At 34.4% G+C, this 13,417-nt stretch overlaps 1 long non-coding RNA gene across 1 annotated transcript; it reads left to right on the top strand.

Moving 5' to 3' along the window:
- The first annotated feature begins 1,028 nt into the window (after nucleotides 1–1,028).
- LOC131225489 (uncharacterized) lies at nucleotides 1,029–12,698 on the top strand. Its single transcript, XR_009161369.1, has 2 exons — nucleotides 1,029–1,154; nucleotides 12,533–12,698. It is a non-coding gene; the product is annotated as an uncharacterized LOC131225489 (long non-coding RNA).
- The last annotated feature ends 719 nt before the right edge of the window (nucleotides 12,699–13,417 follow it).

Raw genomic sequence — 13,417 nt, forward strand, 5'->3', positions numbered from 1 at the left:
GGTAATAATAAAATTTAAAAATTACTTAAGTTTTATGGTAATTATGAATATTAATACAGTTGGTTGGTTCTGACAATAGAGGGCGAATGCGGGGTCTAGGTTGCTCAATAAGCAAGGTAGGACTGAAGAAGTCAACCCCTGCTAGTTCAAAGGTAGAGAATGTGAAAAAGAAAAAGAGAGCATGACTCAAGACTTATCTTAGGTGAAGAAAAAATTGGATGGTATGACTCAAGATATAGTTGAGATGAAGAAAACATTGGTGGATATGCAGAAAGATAGACAGTATACTCAAAATCTCTCATCACTAACAGTCGCTAAATCTACTCAGGCATCGTCGGTATGCAAGTATAATTTTTTTACTATAATGAGCTTACAATTATACTATATACGCTAACAATACCAATGCCATTTTATGTGTAAATGTAGTTAGATATTATATATATCGGTAAGAGATGAGACTTGCTTGGTTTTGAAAAATGTGGTGTAGTTGCTCGTGGTGAAGTACACGAAGTTAATCCAAATGCAACTATCTATTGCAAGCCGTTGGAGGATGGAGATTTTGTTGTTTTCCTGACTGAGGTTATACAACCTCATGCTCCTTTGTGGAAAGAAGATAGGTTCGCATCTACACTTGGAGAGGTCGGTCCAGGATCATTTGTACAATGGGGGAAAGAGTCTTTCAGAATTCAATAATTTGAACAAATTTGGTACTGTATAATTGAACATGTGTTGTCTGCATTTTGAACTAATTTTGAAGTAATTTGGCACTTGTTTTTTTATTTTTTATTTTAATATTGAATGAATTTTGTACTCTATATTTGAATGTATTTAGTCTTAGGCTCCATTTGGTCATCACATTAGTATTTATGAAAACATTTTTTTTGAAAACCAAATGGAGCCTAACCCCTTTTTTAACTCCGCCAATGCAACTCCTTGCATTGCCGGTTCCAAGCTCGGGTAAAGGAGGAGGGAGAAGAGCTTTAGAATGAATCGTCAACTATGGAGGAGATCCTGAAAATGCAGTATCTCTGGGTTTATGGTTTTACTTGTACATTCCTGTATTGATTACTCAAGCATGACGGTTATGCGCATTCTTTCAGGTGGATGTTGCATGTGGGAGGGTTGGAGCTGCATATTTCAGATTCAAGCATCTGGTACGTCTCTTGTCAAGAATGCACATGTGTAGTTCATCAAACAATACATTATGTGATATCCTGTGCATGATATCTATGTTGTAATTTCCCTCATGTATTTTGCTTAAAATCCATGTTTATGCATGATTCTCATGCATTGACATGAATTTGGGCCAAAAAAGATTGAAATGAAAATTTTGAGAAAACAGGAGAAATTTTCTTTTATAAAGTAAGTATTTGGGGCCAAGTGGTTATGTATTTGCTTCATTAAATTTGCTCGAAATTAATGGAGTAGACCCGGATGTGCGTCGGAGCTATCCGGATGAGCGAGGGTCCGTGGAAGGTGGGAACCGCTGTTATGACTATGATGAAGCTGTCCATTTCCTATGGACAGCATTGGAGGGGCCTGGCCATTTGGACAGGCCGTGTTTATATATTTGCTCAAAATTAATGGAGCAGACCCGGATGTGCGTCGGAGCTATTCGGAGGAGCGGGGATCCCTGGAAGGAGGGAACCGCTGTTATGACCATAATGAAGCTGTCCATTTTTTATGGACAACATTGGAAGGGCCTGGCCATTTGCGCTGGATGGCCATGTTTATATCTGTATTTACAAGGACCATACCCCTAACCTAAACCAAAACCTATGACCTAAAACCTTAACCTATAACCTAAACCACAACCTTAACCTAAACTTAAACCTTAACCTAAAACTTAAAACCTAAACCTAAACCTAAAACCTAAATGTATTCTCAAATCCCTAAACCTAAACCTACACCTAATCGTAATCTCAACTCCTTTATCTAAACCTATACCTAAACTTGAAAACCCAAACGTAAACCCGATCCCGAACCTGAACCCGATTTCCTAAACCTAAACCTTAACCTATTCTCAATTCCCTAAACCTATATCTTATAACCTAAACCTAAACCTTAACCTAAACCTAAACCTAAACCTTAACCTATACCTATAACCTTAACCTAAACCAAAACATATGACCTAAAACCTTAACCTATAACCTAAACCTCAACCTTAACCTAAACCTAAACCTTAACCTAAACCTATAACCTTAACCTAAAACCTAAAACCTAAACCTAAACCTAAAACCTAAATGTATTCTCAAATCCCTAAACCTAAACCTACACCTAATCCTAATCTCAACTCCCTAACCTAAACCTATACCTAAACTTGAAAACCCAAACATAAACCCGATCCCGATCCCGAACCTGAACCTGATTTCCTAAACCTAAACCTTAACCTATTCTCAATTCCCTAAACCTATAGCTTATAACCTAAACCTAAACCTAAACCTAAACTTATAACCTTACCCTAAACCAAAACCTATGACCTAAAACCTTAACCTATAACCTATAACCTAAACTTATAACATATAACCTAACCTTAAGCTAAACCTAAAACCTAAACCTTAACCTATAACCTAAAACCTAAACCTAAACCTAAAACCAAAATGTATTCTCAAATCCCTAAACCTAAACCTTCACCTAATCCTAATCTCAACTCCCTAACCTAAACTTAAACCTAAACTTTAAAACCCAAACCTAAACCGGATCTCGAACCCGAACCCGATTTCCTAAACCTAAATCTTAACCTATTCTCAATTCCCTAAACCTTTAACTTATAATCTAAACCTAAATCTAAACCAAAACTAATGACCTAAAACGTTAACCTATAACCTATAACCTAAACTTATAACCTATAACCTAACCTTAACTTAAACTTAAAACCTAAACCTTAACCTATAACCTAATCCTAAACCTAAACCCAAAACCTAAATGTACTCTCAAATCCCTAAACCTAAACCTACACCTAATCCGAATCTCAACTCCCTAACCTAAACCTAAACCTAAACTTGAAAACCCAAACCTAAACCCCATCCCGAACCCGAACCCGATTTCCTAAACCTAAACCTAAACCTAAACCATAACCCATTCTAAAATCCAAAAACCTATAACCTAAACCTAAACCAAAACCAAAACTTATAACCTAAAGCCGAACCCATTCTCAAATCTCAAAACCTATAACCTAAACCAAAACCGAAACCTGAACCCATTCTCAAATCCCAAAACCTATAACCTAAACCTAAACCTTAACCTAAACCTATAACCTATAACCTATAACCTAAACCCGAACCCATTCTCAAATCTCAAAACCTATAACCTAGACCTAAACCTAAACCTTAACCTTAACCTAAACCTAAACCTATAACCTATAACCTAAATCAAAACCAAAACCTAAACCTAAAACCTAAACCTATAACCTATAACCTAAATCAAAACCTATTACCTTTCCCTAAACCTCAACCTAAACCTATAACCTGTAACCTAAATCAAAACCAAAACCAAAACCAAAAGCTAAAATCTAAACCTATAACCTATAACCTAAATCAAAACATATAACCAAAACCAAAACCAAAACTTATATCCTAAACCTGAACACATTCTCAAATCCTATAACGTAAACCTAAACATAAACCTAAACATATAACATATAACCAAAACCAATAGCCTAAACCCGAACCCATTCTCAAATCCAAAAACCTATAACCTAAACCTAAACCTTAACCTAAACCGTTAACCTATAACCCAAATCAAAACCTATAACCTAAACCAAAACCAAAACCTATAACCTAAACCCGAACCCATTCTTAAATCCCAAAACCTATAACCTAAACCTATAACCTATAACCAAAACCTATAACCTAAACCCAAACCCATTCTCAAATCCCAAAACCTATAACCTAAGCCTAAACATTAACATAAACCCATAACCTATAACCAAAACCTATAACCTGAACCCGAACCCATTCTCAAATCCCATAACCTATAACCTAAACCTAAACCTAAACCTAGACCTTAACTTAAACCTATAACCTTTAACCTAAATCAAAACCAAAACCTAAACATAAAACCTAAACCTATAACCCAAAACCTAAATCAAAACCTATTACCTTTCCCTAAACCTTAACCTAAACCTATAACCTATAACCTAAATCAAAACCAAAACCATAACCTAAAACCTAAACCTATAACCTATAACCTAAATCAAAACATATTACCAAAACCAAAACCAAAACCTATATCCTAAACCCGAACGCATTCTCAAATCCTATAACCTATAACCTAAACCTAAACCTAAACCTTAACCTATACCTATAACCTTAACCTAAACCAAAACATATGACCTAAAACCTTAACCTATAACCTAAACCTCAACCTTAACCTAAACCTAAACCTTAACCTAAACCTATAACCTTAACCTAAAACCTAAAACCTAAACCTAAACCTAAAACCTAAATGTATTCTCAAATCCCTAAACCTAAACCTAAACCTACACCTAATCCTAATCTCAACTCCCTAACCTAAACCTATACCTAAACTTGAAAACCCAAACATAAACCCGATCCCGATCCCGAACCTGAACCTGATTTCCTAAACCTAAACCTTAACCTATTCTCAATTCCCTAAACCTATAGCTTATAACCTAAACCTAAACCTAAACCTAAACTTATAACCTTACCCTAAACCAAAACCTATGACCTAAAACCTTAACCTATAACCTATAACCTAAACTTATAACATATAACCTAACCTTAAGCTAAACCTAAAACCTAAACCTTAACCTATAACCTAAAACCTAAACCTAAACCTAAAACCAAAATGTATTCTCAAATCCCTAAACCTAAACCTTCACCTAATCCTAATCTCAACTCCCTAACCTAAACTTAAACCTAAACTTTAAAACCCAAACCTAAACCGGATCTCGAACCCGAACCCGATTTCCTAAACCTAAATCTTAACCTATTCTCAATTCCCTAAACCTTTTACTTATAATCTAAACCTAAATCTAAACCAAAACTAATGACCTAAAACGTTAACCTATAACCTATAACCTAAACTTATAACCTATAACCTAACCTTAACTTAAACTTAAAACCTAAACCTTAACCTATAACCTAATCCTAAACCTAAACCCAAAACCTAAATGTACTCTCAAATCCCTAAACCTAAACCTACACCTAATCCGAATCTCAACTCCCTAACCTAAACCTAAACCTAAACTTGAAAACCCAAACCTAAACCCCATCCCGAACCCGAACCCGATTTCCTAAACCTAAACCTAAACCTAAACCATAACCCATTCTAAAATCCAAAAACCTATAACCTAAACCTAAACCAAAACCAAAACTTATAACCTAAAGCCGAACCCATTCTCAAATCTCAAAACCTATAACATAAACCAAAACCGAAACCCGAACCCATTCTCAAATCCCAAAACCTATAACCTAAACCTAAACCTTAACCTAAACCTATAACCCATAACCTATAACCTAAACCCGAACCCATTCTCAAATCTCAAAACCTATAACCTAGACCTAAACCTAAACCTTAACCTTAACCTAAACCTATAACCTATAACCTAAATCAAAACCAAAACCTAAACCTAAAACCTAAACCTATAACCTATAACCTAAATCAAAACCTATTACCTTTCCCTAAACCTCAACCTAAACCTATAACCTATAACCTAAATCAAAACCAAAACCAAAACCAAAAGCTAAAATCTAAACCTATAACCTATAACCTAAATCAAAACATATAACCAAAACCAAAACCAAAACTTATATCCTAAACCTGAACACATTCTCAAATCCTATAACCTAAACCTAAACATAAACCTAAACATATAACATATAACCAAAACCAATAGCCTAAACCCGAACCCATTCTCAAATCCAAAAACCTATAACCTAAACCTAAACCTTAACCTAAACCGTTAACCTATAACCCAAATCAAAACCTATAACCTAAACCAAAACCAAAACCTATAACCTAAACCCGAACCCATTCTTAAATCCCAAAACCTATAACCTAAACCTATAACCTATAACCAAAACCTATAACCTAAACCCGAACCCATTCTCAAATCCCAAAACCTATAACCTAAGCCTAAACATTAACATAAACCCATAACCTATAACCAAAACCTATAACCTGAACCCGAACCCATTCTCAAATCCCATAACCTATAACCTAAACCTAAACCTAAACCTAGACCTTAACCTAAACCTATAACCTTTAACCTAAATCAAAACCAAAACCTAAACATAAAACCTAAACCTATAACCCAAAACCTAAATCAAAACCTATTACCTTTCCCTAAACCTTAACCTAAACCTATAACCTATAACCTAAATCAAAACCAAAACCATAACCTAAAACCTAAACCTATAACCTATAACCTAAATCAAAACATATTACCAAAACCAAAACCAAAACCTATATCCTAAACCCGAACGCATTCTCAAATCCTATAACCTATAACCTAAACCTAAACCTAAACCTAAAACCTAAAACCAAAACCAAAACCTATAACCTAAACCAAAACCAAAACCTATAGCCTAAACCTGAACCCATTCTCAAATCCAAAAATCTATAACCTAAACCTAAACCTTAACCTATAACCTAAAGCAAAACCAAAACCTATAACCTAAACCCGAATCCATTCTCAAATCCCAAAACCTATAACCTAAACCTAAACCTTAACCTAAACCTATAACCTTTAACCAAAACCTATAACCTAAACCCGAACCCATTCTCAAATCCCAAAACCTATAACCTTAACCTAAACCGTTAACCTATAACCCAAATCAAAACCTATAACCTAAACCAAAACCAAAACCTATAACCTAAACCCGAACCCATTCTTAAATCCCAAAACCTATAACCTAAACCTATAACCTATAACCAAAACCTATAACCTAAACCCGAACCCATTCTCAAATCCCAAAACCTATAACCTAAGCCTAAACATTAACATAAACCCATAACCTATAACCAAAACCTATAACCTGAACCCGAACCCATTCTCAAATCCCATAACCTATAACCTAAACCTAAACCTAAACCTAGACCTTAACCTAAACCTATAACCTTTAACCTAAATCAAAACCAAAACCTAAACATAAAACCTAAACCTATAACCCAAAACCTAAATCAAAACCTATTACCTTTCCCTAAACCTTAACCTAAACCTATAACCTATAACCTAAATCAAAACCAAACCATAACCTAAAACCTAAACCTATAACCTATAACCGAAATCAAAACATATTACCAAAACCAAAACCAAAACCTATATCCTAAACCCGAACGCATTCTCAAATCTTATAACCTATAACCTAAACCTAAACCTAAACCTAAAACCTAAAACCAAAACCAAAACCTATAACCTAAACCAAAACCAAAACCTATAGCCTAAACCTGAACCCATTCTCAAATCCAAAAACCTATAACCTAAACCTAAACCTTAACCTAAACCCTTAACTTATAACCTAAAGCAAAACCAAAACCTATAACCTAAACCCGAATCCATTCTCAAATCCCAAAACCTATAACCTAAACCTAAACCTTAACCTAAACCTATAACCTTTAACCAAAACCTATAACCTAAACTCGAACCCATTCTCAAATCCCAAAACCTATAACCTAAACCTAAACCTTAAACTAAACCTATAAATTATAACCAAAACCTATAACCTAAATCAAAACCAAAACCTAAACCTAAAACCTCAACCTATAACCTATAACCTAAATCAAAACCTATTACCTTTCCCTAAACCTTAACCTTAACCTATAACCTATAAGCTAAATCAAAACCAAAACCAAAACCAAAAACCTAAACCTATAACCTATAACCTAAATCAAAACATATAACCAAAACCAAAACCAAAACCTATATCTTAAACCCCAACGCATTCTCAAATCCTATAACCTATAACCTGAACCTAAACCTAAACCTAAACCTAAAACCTATAACCTAAACCAAAACCAAAACCTATAGCCTAAACCCGAACCCACTCTCAAATCCAAAAACCTATAACCTACACCAAAACCTTAACCTAAACCGTTAACCTATAACCTAAATCAAAACCTATAACCTAAACCAAAACCAAAACCTATAACCTAAACCTGAACCCATTCTCAAATCCCAAAACCTATAATCTAAACCTAAACCTATAACCTATAACCAAAACCTATAACCTAAACCTGAACCCATTCTCAAATCCCAAAACCTATAACCTATAACCTATAACCTATAACCAAAACCTATAACCTAAACCCGAACCCATTCTCAAATCCCAAAACCTATAACCTAAACCTAAACCTAAACCTAAACCTAAACCTATAACCTATAACCTAAATCAAAACAAAAACCTAAACCTAAAACCTAAACCTATAACCTCTAACCTAAATGAAAACCTATTACCTTTCCCTAAACCTTAACCTAAACCTATTACCTATAACCTAAATTAAAACCTATAACCTAAACCAAAACCAAAACCTATAACCTATAACCTAAACCCTAACCCATTATCAAATCCCAAAACCTATAACCTAAACTGAAACCAAAACCTATAACCTAAACCCAACCCATTCTCAAATTCCAAAACCCAAAACTAAACCTAAACCTAAACCTAAAACCTAAACCTAAAACTATAACCTAAACTCAAATCCCTAAACCTAAACCTAAACCTAATCCGATAACCTAAACTCAAATCCCTATAACTTAACTTATAACCTAACCTAAACCTATACTTAAAACCTAAAACTATTCCCAAATCCCAAAACCTATAACCTAAACCTAACCTTTCCCTAAACCTATAACCTAAACTCAATTCCCTAAACCTAAACCTAGATTTAAACCTAAACCTATAGCCTTAACTCAAATCCCTAAACCTTAACCGATAACCTAACCTAAACCTGTACTTATAACCTAAAACTATTCCCAAATCCCAAAACCTATAACCTAAACCTAACCTTTCCGTAAACCTATAACCTAAACTCAATTCCCTAAAGCTAAACCTGCATCTAATCCTAATCTCAACTCCCTAACCTAAACCTAAACCTAAACTTGAAAACCCAAACTTAAGCCTAATCCCGAACCTGAACCCGATTTTCTAAAGCTAAACCATAACCCATTCTCAAATCCAAAAACCTATAGCCTAAACCAAAACCAAAACCAAAACTTATAACCTAAACCCGAACCCATTCTCAAATCCCAAAACCTATAACCTAAACCAAAACCAAAACCTATAACTTAAACCCGAACCCATTCTCAAATCCCAAAACCTATAACGTAAACCTAAACCTTAACCTAAACCTATAACCTATAACCTATACCCATTCTCAAATCCCAAAACCTATAACCTAAACCAAAACTAAAACCTATAACCTAAACCCAAACCCATTCTCAAATCCCAAAACCCAAACCTAAACCTAAACCTAAACCTAAAACCTAAACCTAAACCTATAACCTAAACTCAAATCCCTAAACCTAAACCTAAACCTAATCCTATAACCTAAACTCAAATCCCTAAACCTTAACTTATAACCTAACCTAAAACTATTCTCAAATCCCAATACCTATAACCTAAACCTAACCTTTCCCTAAACCTATAACCTAAACTCAATTCCCTAAACCTAAACCTAGACCTAAACCTAAACCTATAGCCTAAACTCAAATCCGTAAACCTTAACCTATAACCTAACCTAAACCTATACTTATAACCTAAAACTATTCCCAAATCTCAAAACCTATCACCTAAACCTAACCTTTCACTAAATCTATAACCTAAACTCAATTCCCTAAAGCTAAACCTACACCTAATTCTAATCTCAACTCCCTAACCTAAACCTAAACCTAAACTTGAAAACTCAAACTTAAACCCAATCCCGAACCTGAACCCGATTTCCTAAACCTAAACCATAACCCATTCTCAAATCCAAAAGCCTATAACCAAAACCAAAACCAAAACCAAAACTTATAACCTAAACCCGAACCCATTCTCAATTCCTAAAACATATAACCTAAACCCGAACCCATTCTCAAATCCCAAAACCTATAACCTAAACCTATAACCTATAACCTAAATCAAAACCAAAACCTAAACATAAAACCTAAACCTGTAACCTATAACCTAAATCAAAACCTATTACCTTTCCCTAAACCTTAACCTAAACCTATAACCTATAACCTAAATGAAAACCAAAACCAAAACCTAAAACTTGAACCTATAACTTATAACCTAAATCAAAACATATAACCTAAAAAAAAACCATAACCTATATCCTAAACCCGAGCCCATTCTCAAATCCTATAACCTAAACCTAAACCTAAACGTAAACCTAAAACCTATAACCTAAACCAAAACCTATAACCTAAACCATAGCCAAACCCTATAGCCTAAACCCGAACCCATTCTCAAATCCAAAAACCTATAGCCTAAACCTAAACCTTAACCTAAACCGTTAGCCTATAACCTAAATCAAAACCTATAACCTAAACCAAAACCAAAACCTATAACGTAAACCCGAACCCATTATCAAATCCCAAAACATATAACCTAAACTAAAACCAAAACCTATAACCTAAACCCGAACCCATTCTCAAATCCCAAAACCCAAACATAAACCTAAACCTAAACCTAAACCTATAACCTAAACTCAAATCCCTAAACCTAAACCTAAACCTAATTCTATAACCTAAACTCAAATCCCTAAACCTTAACTTATAACCTAACCTAAACCTATACTTATAACCTAAAACTATTCTTAAATCCCAAAACCTATAACCTAAACCTAACCTTTCCCTAAACCTATACCTAAACGTAATTCCCTAAAACTAAACCTAGACCTAAACCTAAACCTATAGCCTAAATTCAAATCCCTAAACCTTAACCTATAACTTAACTTAAACCGATACTTACAACCTAAAACTATTCCCAAATCTCAAAACCTATAACCTAAACCTAACCTTTCCCTGAATGTATAACCTACACTCAATTCCCTAAAGCTAAACCTGCATCTAATCCTAATCTCAACTCCCTAACCTAAACCTAAACCTAAACTTGAAAACCCAAACTTAAACCCAATCCCGAACCTGAACCCAATTTCTTAAACCTAAACTATAACCCATTCTCAAATCCAAAAGCTATAACCTAAACCTAAACCAAAACCAAAACTTATAACCTAAACTCGAACCCATTCTCAAATCCCAAAACTTATAACGTAAGCATAAACCTTAACCTAAACCTATAACCTATAACCTAAACCAAAACCTATAACCTAAACCAAAACCAAAACCTATAACCTAAGCCCGAACCCATTCTCAAATCCCAAAACTTATAACCTAAACCTAAACCTATAACCTAAAACAAAACCTATAACCTAAACCAAAACCAAAACCTATAACCTAAACTTGAACTCATTCTCAAATCCCAAAACCTATAACCTAAACCTAAACCTAAACCTTAACATCAACCTATAACCTACAACTTAAATCAAAACCTATAACCTAAACCATAACCAAAACCTATAACCTAAACCCGAACCCATTCTCAAATCCAAAAACCTATAACCTAAACCTATAACCTAAACCAAAACTTATAACTTAAACCAAAATCAAAACTTATAACCTAAATCCAAACCCATTCTCAAATCCCAAAACCTATAACCTAAACCTAAACCGTAACCTAATCCTATAACCTAAACTCAAATCCCTAAACCTTAACCTATAACCTAACCTAAACCTATACTTATAACCTAAAACTATTCCCAAATCCCAAAACCTATGACTTAAACCTAACCTCTCCCTAAACCTATAACCTAAACTCAATTCCCTAAACCTAAACCTATACCTAATCCTAATCTCTACTCCCTAATCTAAATCTAAACATAAACTTGAAAACCCAAACTTAAACCCAATACCGAACCTGAACCCGATTTCCTAAACCTAAACCATAACCCATTCTCAATTCCCTAAAGCTATAACCTATAACTTAAACCTAAACCTAAACCTAAACCTAACCTTATAATCTTTCCCTAAACCTTTAACTTAAACATAAACTTAAAACCTAAATGTATTCTTAAATCCTTAAACCCAAACCTACACCTAATCCTAATCTCAACTCCTTAACCTAAACCTAAACTTGAAAACCCAAACCTAAACCCGATCCTGAACCCGAACCCGATTTCCTAAACCTAAACCTTAACCTATAATCAAGTTCCCAAAAGTTATAACCTAAACCTAAACCTATAACCTTAACCTAAACCTTAACCTAAACCTAAACCTAAACCAACACCTATAACCTAAACTTAATTATAACCTATAACCTAACCTTAACGTAAACCTATAACCTAAACCTAAACCAAAACCTATGATCATATGGTGAGATTATTTCTTTTGTGTCAATTTCATTCCTCTTTGGGTTTTTTTTCAATTCATTAAGAAAAAAAATTGGTTATACGTGATGCACTTCTTTCATTGTCTTTCTTTTCCCCAATGGGCATTCTAATTTATGAATGACATGACTGTTTATAGGATGATGGAATATACGAAGCTATTGAAATTTCAGGGTGAAGTCGAGCACATTTCTCTAATGAAGCCAAAGATTTGTATTTTCAGCATTATTGTAATTGTAACTGTAATTGATTGAATGAATTGGATTGTAATTGTAATTGATTGAATAAAGGATTGTAATTGAATGAATGAATGATGTAATTGATTGAATGAAGGATTGTAATTAAATGAATGAATGATTGTACAGGTGGTAATTGAATGAACAAATGATTTAATTTTTTAATGTACAAAATAACTACGGATATTGACCGTAGCCACTAAATCAGATAGGTGTAGCCTTTTCAATTTTGGCATATTGCTACGTACTTTTAGCTACAAATAATATCCATAGTTGTTTTAAGTTTTTGCTATAGATATAATTGCTACGGATTATATCTATAGCTGTTGTAACCTATAGCTACGGATTAAATCCGTAGCCATAGGTTCCAGACCTATTGTTATGGCACCTACGACGACAGTCGTGCAACGGACTAGCTACGGACAAAACCGTAGCCATAGGTCTATGGCTACGGATTTTATCCATAGCCTTTGCCCCTTTTTTTGGTAGTGTATGTTTTCAAGTTACTGACATTGCTCGTAAGTGATCCCAAATCTTATGCTCTGATACCATCTTCTATCACGCCCCAAATCCGAGGACCCGTGATGCCCTGAATCCAGCACTCGACTTCCATACACCAAGTCCCGAGTTCGGTGCACCACAAGGAAGATTTTGAATGAATTTTTTTATTGTATATACATATAATAATACCTGAGCATGAAGATCCATGATCAAAATACCAAGCAACACTCTCCATTATAAATCCTAATGGTTACAAGTATAATGCTTTTCAAAAGGTACACGACGTC

This window comes from Magnolia sinica, chromosome 14 (assembly GCF_029962835.1).
Source record: "Magnolia sinica isolate HGM2019 chromosome 14, MsV1, whole genome shotgun sequence".
Classification (NCBI taxonomy): Eukaryota; Viridiplantae; Streptophyta; class Magnoliopsida; order Magnoliales; family Magnoliaceae; genus Magnolia; species Magnolia sinica.